Source organism: Colias croceus, chromosome Z (genome assembly GCF_905220415.1).
Source record: "Colias croceus chromosome Z, ilColCroc2.1".
NCBI lineage: Eukaryota > Metazoa > Arthropoda > Insecta > Lepidoptera > Pieridae > Colias > Colias croceus.
This window is the reverse complement of record NC_059568.1, coordinates 6962960-6972924: the sequence shown is the minus strand read 5'-3', so window position 1 is coordinate 6972924 and position 9965 is coordinate 6962960. Positions and strand designations below refer to the sequence as shown.

Here is a 9965-nt window from a genome sequence, read left to right as displayed (position 1 = left end):
AAGTGAAACTTCTTTATCGGGGTTGGAAAAAAATTTAGTGTAACATTTTTTCGTTACGCGCCATTTTTTTCTTATCCCTACCACGCGTGATTCGATGTCTTCGACGACGTTTCTGTAAAGTTGCATATATGTATATAATTTTTGGAAAAATAAGATTATAAAGAAGTTTCACTTCTTACGTGTGTACACAAGTACACGCACACATTATTCTTTCGTAGCCGTTTCTTATTAAAATGGTAGGAAGCTACATCTACAAATAATGTATTGATTCTTTTGTATAAATAATTTTATGATCTACAAGTACTAGTTCGCGTTCGCGTTCGCGTTCGAATTCGAATTGGTGTTGGAGTTTGAGTTTGTGTTCGCGCTCGCGTTCACGTTCGCTTTCGCGCTCGCGTTCGCGTTCGCTTTCGAGCTCGCGTTCGCGTTCGCTTTCGCGCTCGAACTCGCGTGCGCGTTCGCGTTCGCGTTCGCTTTCGCGTGCGCGCTCGCGTTCGCGTTCACGTTCGCTTTCGCGCTCGCGTTCGCGTTCGCTTTCGCGCTCGCGTTCGCGTTCGCTTTCGCGCTCGAACTCGCGTGCGCGTTCGCGTTCGCGTTCGCTTTCGCGTGCGCGCTCGCGTTCGCGTTCACGTTCGCTTTCGCGTTCGCGCTCGCGTTCACGTTCGCTTTCGCGCTTGCGTTCGCTTTCGCGTTCGCGTTCGCGTTCGCGCTCGCATGCGCGCTCGCGTTCGCGCTCGCGTGCGCGCTCGCGTTCGCGCTCGCGTGCGCGCTCGCGTTCGCGTTCGTTTTCGCGTGCGCGCTCGCGTTCGCGTTCGCTTTCGCGCTCGAACTCGCGTGCGCGTTCGCGTTCGCGTTTGCGTTCGCGTTCGCTTTCGAGCTCGCGCTCGCGTGCGCGCTCGCGTTCGCGTTCGCGTTCGCGTTCGCGTTCGCGTTCGCGTTCGCGTTAGCGTGCGCGCTCGCGTTCGCGTTCGCGTTCGCGTTCGCTTTCGCGTGCGCGCTCGCGTTCGCGTTCACGTTCGCTTTCGCGTTCGCGTTCGCGTTCGCGCTCGCGTTCACGTTCGCTTTCGCGCTTGCGTTCGCGTTCGCGTTCGCGTTCGCGCTCGCGTTCGCGTTCGCGCTCGCATGCGCGCTCGCGTTCGCGCTCGCGTGCGCGCTCGCGTTCGCGTTCGTTTTCGCGTGCGCGCTCGCGTTCGCGTTCGCGCTCGCGTTCGCGCTCGCGTTCGCGCTCGCGTTCGCGTTCGCTAGCTTCGTTAGCCTTGTAGTATTTCATCAAAATATTGTATCAAAAGTATTAAAAAGTAATTTGAAAAAAGTGAAAAACTTTTAAGTCAAATAGTACGGGAGCTAGCAACGTTTAAAAAAAAGTCATTTTAGTATAGTTGGGTTTTTGATATACTGTTTCTCTTGCTATTTCGGTTAGAGTCCGGGCTGTCTGGCTGGCCGCAGTGGTTGCGTTTATTAGTGCGCATCTTATCTGCACAGGAAAATATCCTTAATTTAAAGTCATTTTTTAACGCGTAATTTTTAATCTTTTGCCTTTAGATAGATCCATCAGACATAATTTTTTTATTGCAAGACGTTTTTTTCGTTGTAAAATAGGTGCCATACGCAATTTTTATTTCAAAATAACTAAAATGTCATCGAAATAAGTGAAATTACATCAACATGAGTCCGCTTAAAAGGTAAGTAATAACTTTATTATTTATATTATATTATCCTTTTTTAATACTTATATTGAATAATTAGTAAACTAATATTTTTAATAGATGGTTTCATATTTATTACACTTTTGGGTATAAATATGAATTTGATGATATTTGTATTTTCTAGTGTTTGATTTTACGCGAGTATTATACATTTTGAAATTAAAGACTTGGGAAAATGATACAATGAATAAATCGCGTTTAAAATCCGTTAAAAAGTCTTTAATTTCTTGATGATATTTGGTTTTTATCAAGTTTACATTAACGTCCTATTTGAGGTTCGTTGGGAAAAAGGAGGCGATATGGTAGATTGTTGCAAAAAAACTGTAAATAGTAAAATGAATATTATATATAGTATAAGTAACACAGTGATTACTTATCCTTCACTGGGACTCATGTTGATGGAATTTCACTTATTTCGATGATATTTTAATTATTTTGAAATAAAAATTGCGTCTGGCACCTATTTAACAACGAAAAAAACGTCTTGCAATAAAAAATGTATGTCTAATGGATCTATCTAAAGGCAAACGATTAAAAATTACGCGTTAAAAAATGACTTTAAATTAAGGATATTTTCCTGTGCAGATAAGATGCGCACTAATAAACGCAACCACTGCGGCCAGCCAGACAGCCCGGACTGTAACCGAAATAGCAAGAGGAAGAGGAACATCATATCAAAGAACCAACTATACTAAAATGCTCACTTGTCAACGTTGCTACCTCCTAGAATAAAACGGCGTTAACCGTTCATATAGTTTTGTTGCATACGCCATCTATTGAACTATTCCTGCACTACACAAATTTCTTATACTTACACAAAAAATACCTAAAAGAATACACAGATGTCGCTAAGTGATACAGACAATGGTTTAAAAATCAATTAAAATATTATAATATTATGTGGTAGGTATAGTAAGAAAAATATTTAGCTGAGCCGGCAAACGTTGTCCTGTCTAGTACCTACTAATCACTTCGAAGTATGAAATTATGTTATAATTTATAGAGCTACCTACCGAAAATACATATTAAAATTTGATATAAATTGGTCTAGCCGTTTCCAAGCAGTACCTATGACAACTTTTAAATAAAGATGAGATTTATTCCATATTAAAATATAAATATTATTAACCGCTAACTAGTTTTGTAAATGTTGAAACCTACCAATGATGTAGAAAAAACAAAAAGATATAAGTATTGTATGGTATTGTATAGTCATATTTATTTATTTTTTATTTATAAATACTTTATTGCACTTAAATATAAAAAAACAAGATGTATGTCTTGTAACACTTGAACCTACAATAAGTACAATTGGCGGTCTTATCGCTTAGAGCGATTTCTTCCTAAAGACAACCTTTGGTAGGTACAATAGAGGAATAAATACATAAATGGGTAGTAGTAGCAATAATAACTATGATAAAGGATACATAGTTAGTCATATTCAGATATTTCAAACGATATTTTTGATTTACCCTCGTAACGCCCAGGCTATTTTTACCAAACATTGGCTTGCAGCCCAAGTACCTTTTAAAAGGTTCACATGGTGCGGACCCAGAGGTGATGAAATCTAAAAAAAGTGCCTTATTATTTCCGTATGAGCGTGGGATTTTTTCTGCATGTAAATGTATGTCAGTGGAAGGTTTTGAGACACTAAATAACCCTAAATTCGTTATTCTTTATTTAGGCATATGGGCTTTAATGTATTACAAAACCCGATTTCGCAAAATTTTGGGGGCCGAGTCACCTTCGTCCGTAGGAGTTTACCCGGAGTATGGATACCCTACACGTGGCCCCTGGGTGGTGCTAAACAGGTGACATGGTGGGAGACAGTCGTCGCGGCTATAATGACCACCCATCAGCTGAAGACGTGTCGCCAAGCGTCCGTGTTCCGACACGATGAAGCTGATGTAGCCTTGGTGAAGACGGGTCGAATCAGTTGCGCCTATACAACCTCGACGATTTGATGCACACTTACGTTGTTGCACCTGGGGACTAGTCATGGAGGGTAGCGGGATCCGAGGCACGGTTCACCGCTGGCCGACCGCTAGTCAGTAGGGGGCCCAAGTAGCGTGCTAGCCACATGTGAAAGGCTGCCCCGCCAACTAGCGAAAAATCCCAAGATGCGCCATAGTGCCGGTTGGCGACCGGACGAGAGGGCCCTATGGACATCCTTGGGGGGGCTCGGGCGTCCCCGCAGTCTCCAGACTAGTCCCCATAAGTGTAGCTTCTGAATGTGCGTCTCAGGTCTAGAAGTATAGCGCCTCGATTCACTGCCGTCTTCACACCTACTTCACTCTCCATTAAAATAATGAAAAAGACAAGGTACAAGAAAAACGTTGTACAGCGGCAGCACTCCCTCTCGCTGAAAGTAGACCTCACTAACATCAGAGGTCTACACTCCAACCTCGTTGCAGTCCACTTCCATCTAGAGACTAGCAAGCCTTGTATCTTGTTCCTCACGGAGACGCAGATTAGATGTCCGTCTGATCAGGCGTACCTATCGTATCCCGGCTACACCCTGGAGCATAACTTTAAAGCTCGGTCAGGTGTGTGCGCGTACGTACGTGACGACATCTGCTGTCGGCGTCTCCGTTACCTTGAAGACCCCCATTTCTCTGTACTTTGGATGCTGGTGGACACAGGCCTAGAGAAACTCATCTATGCTTGTGTCTACCGAGCGCACAGCGGAGACCAGGAGACGATCAGGCTCACAGAGTACCTAAGTGAGGCGGCGGATGCTGCTCAACACAAATACCCTTCCGCTCAGCTAGTGCTTCTGGGGGATTTTAATGCCCACCACCAGGAGTGGCTATACCCATACCAGTGCACTGACCTCGCTGGGAGAGAGACGCGTAAACTCGCTATAGCGTTAAATCTCACCCAGCTGGTTCAAGGAGCGACGCGGGTTCCTGATGTTGAGAGCCATACAGCCAATTGCTTGGATCTTCTGCTGACAACCGATCCAGACCGTTACTCGGTAGCGATTTCATCGCCGCTTGGCAGCTCCGACCACTGTCTGGTGAAATCTGTATCTGTCTACTCGCCGCCCGACCCCAGTCCCAGGGGCTCGCGGCGCGTGTGGCGATACAAGTCAGCAGATTGGGACGAGATGCGTTCTTTCTTTGCATCTTATCCCTGGCGGCCTGTTTGCTTTTCTTCTGAAGACCCTTCAACCTGTGCGGATGCTGTGACTGATGTGCTGCGGCAGGGAATGGAATACTACATTCCATTCTCCGATGTAGCCACGTCCAGCAAAGCTCAACCCTGGTTCAGAGCTGAATGTAGACGCGCTGAAGCGTTTAAACATGAGGCATATCTAGCCTGGGCTGATGCTCGACACCGCAAGGCCAAGGACGTATCTGAGAAGAAGAAAGCCTTCAACCGGGCCGCCAAGTCCTGCAAAAAGGCTCTACGGAAAGCTCGATTTGACCACGTCAGCCGTATAGGGAACAAACTGGCTTCTTACCCTTCTGGTAGCAAAGCGTTTTGGTCCCTGGCAAAGTCGGTTGAATCGAATTTCTGCCGCCCCTCACTTCCTCCACTGCTGAAACCAGATGGGTCGCTGGCTCACACTGCCACGGAGAAAGCGAACCTACTAGCTACTCTGTTCGCAGAAAATTCACGTCTAGATCCCGCAAGCGCCAAACCTCCCAGTCTACCTGGATGCGAGGTGAGCATGCCAGAAATTCGCATCCGTCAGACTGAGGTTCTGAAAACGCTACGAAATCTTGACGTGAACAAAGCTAGTGGCCCTGATGGGATACCAGCCATAGTGCTTAAAACCTGTGCGCCTGAGCTCGCTCCTGTCTTGACACGCCTCTTTCGCCTTTCGATGATGACTGGAAAAGTACCGAAATCATGGAAACTTGCCAACGTGCAGCCTGTGCCCAAAAAAGGCAGTCGTGCCGACCCCTCCAATTATAGGCCAATTTCAGTCACGTCCATACTCTGCAAGACTATGGAGCGTGTACTGAACAGCAGGCTAATGGCGCACCTAGAAGCGAACGATCTACTCAGTGACCGCCAATACGGATTTCGCCGAAATCGGTCCACTGGGGATCTTCTAGCTTGTGCCACCTATATCTGGAGTGAGGCCATCGAGAATCATGGTGAGGCACTCGCAGTCTCCCTCGATATCTCGAAGGCCTTCGATAGGGTCTGGCATGATAGTCTTATTGGCAAGCTTCCATCATACGGTCTGCCTACTGGTTTTTGCGCATGGATCTCAGATTTCTTGAGAGACCGGTCGATTCGAGTAGTCGTCGACGGTTGCTCGTCCGACCAATTGGCTATTAATGCCGGGGTCCCTCAAGGATCAGTTCTCTCCGCAACACTATTCCTGCTACACATTAACGATCTGCTGAAACCCGGTATCTATGGGTACGCAGACGATAGCACCGTTGTGGAGAGATACGCATCCAGCGCGCGAGCCAGTACGGCACAAATCCAGTCTCTACGGGAGGCGATGGTCGAACGCATGAACTTGTCCTTACAGGCAGTCTCCGAATGGGGCGAGGCCAATCTGGTCAAGTTCAATGCGACCAAGACCCAGGCGTGTCTATTCACCGCTAAACGGAGTCCATTCAACCTAACTCCGTCCTTCCAAAGTGTATCCGTACCGATAACTGACCACCTCGAGCTTCTTGGTATCACCTTAACGCCTACTCTCAACTTTGGTTCATACATCGAATCAAAAGCCCAAGTAGCCTCAAAAAAGCTTGGTATACTGGCAAAGGTGAGGCAGTATTTCAGCCCGGGACAGTTGCTCAACCTCTATCAAGCACAGGTCCGTTCGTGCATGGAATACTGCTCTCACCTCTGGGATGGATCTGCCAAATACCAGCTGGAGACACTTGAGGCGATAGAGAGGCGTGCCAAGAGGCTAATAAACGACGATGAGCTAGTAGGCAAAAAACTCCAGAGCCTCGCCCACCGCCGCAGAGTGGCAAGTTTATCGGTTTTTTACCGGATACACTTTGGAGAGTGCGCTGCGGAATTGCACGACCTAATTCCGCCATCCCCATTTTTCCATCGTTCGTCGAGGCGCACAGATTCCAGGCATCGCCACATGGTTGACGTTCCATGTACCCGGACAAAGCGGTTCGGATCGTCATTCTTTATTCGAACCGCTAGGGACTGGAACATGCTTCCTGAATCTGTGTTCCCCGACGAGTACAATTTGGAGGTCTTCAAGAGGAGAGTGAACAGGTACATTTTAGGGAAGCGCGCTCCATCTTAGGCCACATCTCAGCTTACCATCAGGCGAGATTGTGGCCAAGCGCTCCCCTATTGTACAATAAAAAAAAAAAAAAAAAAAAAAAAAAAAAAAATTCGTATTTTTGATATTATTGATTAGCGGTAGACAATATAGGGTTTATTTTATATTACAAAAATCAATGAACATAAATATTTGGATTAATACATGTCTTCCAAAATTTTAATGACCAAAAACATATCTCACACTTACAATCTGAGAAAAAAATATCAATTTTTGAACAATATGATCATTATTTTCTGTACTTATTATTTTTAAAGGCTAGTTTATCACGTGTTTTAGGATTTCTATCAGAAGAAATCCACTTCCAACAGATGACAGAAGCAAAAATTAACAAGTTTCTAAATTGAACCCAAAAACACTATATAATAGCAACCCATATACCTTTTAAAATCAGAATGATAGTAGGTAAATTGATATAATATTTCTATAGAACTTTTAAATACTTAATTTTGCAAATAAGAGTTGGTTTTTAATAAAAAAAACTATTATTTTCAGATTCTTCAGAACTGGAAGAGCTTTATTGGTTTTGGTTTATGTTGTAATCCTCATCTCCAAATAGTTCATACTTTTCTATATCTGACTGATTTAAGCTTCATCTATTTGCTCATCTCTCATTGGGTTACCTGAAAAGGATAGGTACTAAAAGATTCTGTAACAGACTAAATAATTTACTTTATATTATGAAGGAGAAAACGGTCTAAATCATAAGTTGCAAAGGCAAATCAAATTGATTAGTGGTTTATTCCCTTATACCTTTTAAAATCCAATAATATGTTAATACTCTTATACCTTCTAAAAGGTATCCAGATTTTACGAGGTTATTTTACACGCATATTCTTTATTTTTGCGTAAATCTAAATGTAATTATAATATTTACTTATTTGTCAACAAGCAGAGTAAGATACTCTCAGTTAAAAACCTAAGATTGCATCAATAATCATGGATTGAACCTACCACGTCCTCTAGTCAGTCAAGATGGCCAGACTTTTCGCCGGAAATTACATATATTTTATTTTTCTATTGGCACTATTGCTTAACCATAGACAAAAACATACTTTCCAGTAGCCGGATAAAAAACAGTAATTAGATTTGGCGCGTAATTTAAAATGTTACGGCGTTTTCAAATCAGATACTGTCAGATACCTTTAAAAAGGTACCGTGGGCGTTTATGTCATAAAGTTGGATAACAGCTTGGGCCGGTACCACTATCGAGCTGCATGCCTTTTAATAGGTATCTGGGCGTTACGAGGTTACAGAATAATTGTAATAAGATTCAAGTGTTGCTGTGTTGATACACTTGAATCTTTTTAAAACATGAGCTTATGAATTCAAATCAATACAATATATTTTTATTAATAAGTAATGTGAGTTGGGCGAATGGAAATCTTTGAAAATATGGGTAGTTTTCCTCTTTCAAAACAAATGTTAAGCAATTTTCATCAATACATAGGTAATATAAGAGATTTTTAGTTTTCTTTCTCTTATTTTAAAACAAGAACACCGGATTTTTCCGTTTTATTGAAAATAGGTAGCTGAAAGTAGATTCTTCCTTATTTAAATTCCATAATTGCCATAATTTGTCATACATACAAGTATACATAAAGCCAGTTTATTAGGTGTTATTACTTATTAGTACCTACGTGAATTTACAAATATACACTTATTTCCTCGTTTATGATAAACTATAGAACCGCAAAGCTCATGATAAAATTTATTATAGCTAGCAAAAGCTCTTACCGAATTTACTTCCCCTTTTTGAATATTCGCTGTAATATTCCCGAATGCATTCGCTGAAAAATAACATGTATCCCGCATGCGTCTCGTTTGTCTCGTTGCTGTCTCGCTCTTGTGTAACAAAACGAGTGGAGTGTAGAGTGCAGAGTGGTCGCCGCCGCCCGCCCAGTCGCCGACCGCCCGCCTTGCATCGCACGCGCATCCAAACAGGTTAGTTAAATAACCTTATTTTCTTTTACCATTATAACTAAACACTTACGTATTCTTTATACAGATAATTAAACACTAGTATCGCAATTAGCGACAAAACAATACACTATTAAGTGATGGGCCCTGAAAGTATAAACGATTTCGGAATTTTGTGTTCACTTCTGCAGTTTTTGGACGGTTTTAAACAGATTGAGTGCAATCTTATTGGAAGAAGTAATGGGGCTTAATATTGAGACATTGAGTGGTTAATTCCTTAAATTGTTTCACATTAACATTGTTGTTTATAAATATTCAATTTACCTACTACATATTTTGATGTAGGTACCATAGTATGTGGTATATACTTATTAATATTGCTTGATACGATATTGGAATATTAAACAATGAAATAAACTTAACTTCATTAAGTATAAATCTTAGTAGATTTATATTTATAATATATTTGTATTCAAAGTATGTAAAATCATAGGATGTAATGTATATTTGTATTAAAATTTATAACTTTTATTATAGACTAAGCAACTTAACAACGTTTTTTCTTAATATGAGTATGCAAGTCAGCTTTTTTTTTACTTAATAGTACCGAATCGATTGAAGTTTCATTACTGCATGTGTTTTCGTAAATGACGCCCTTTGTAAGCCTCTGTATAATTTGCATTACGTAAACAATATTCAAATGTGTCAATTTTCACTGAAAGTTCATTTCATTTGAAGCTCGTAAACCTACCTAAAAACATAACGATGTGTGTAACTATAATATGATATCTGTTACACCTTTATTCAATGTATCTATTATTATTAACGGTTGTTCCAATTACTTACAGTTTCGTGCAGCAAATAAATCAAAAAGCTTTTGTTCTTTCAATTTTACATAATATTATGTGCCGTAAATTAAAGCTCTGTCACGACGGAGCAATTTTATTGTTGGATCTACGTTCCGATATAACTGTGCGACAAATACGTTAAACATGTATATTTATCTGAAACTCATAAATAAATGTTCTGGCAAAAAACAGTGTTGGGATGTATGTCAAGTT

General features: G+C 41.9%; 1 protein-coding gene and 1 long non-coding RNA gene across 3 annotated transcripts in view; one reads left to right on the top strand and one right to left on the bottom strand.

The window, feature by feature from the left end:
- Nucleotides 1–7111: 7111 nt before the first annotated feature.
- Nucleotides 7112–8230, bottom strand: LOC123705302. The gene is made up of 2 exons (XR_006753294.1): nt 7939–8230; nt 7112–7607 (listed from the first exon to the last, which is right to left on the bottom strand). It is a non-coding gene; the product is annotated as an uncharacterized LOC123705302 (long non-coding RNA).
- A 648-nt stretch (nt 8231–8878) lies between these two features.
- Nucleotides 8879–9965, top strand: part of LOC123705047 — a 50448-nt gene continuing 49361 nt past the window's right edge. For both annotated transcript variants that reach the window (XM_045653611.1, XM_045653610.1), the window contains exon 1: nt 8879–8928. The gene's annotated coding sequence lies outside the window, so the exon portion shown is untranslated. The remainder of the gene's footprint in view (nt 8929–9965) is intronic.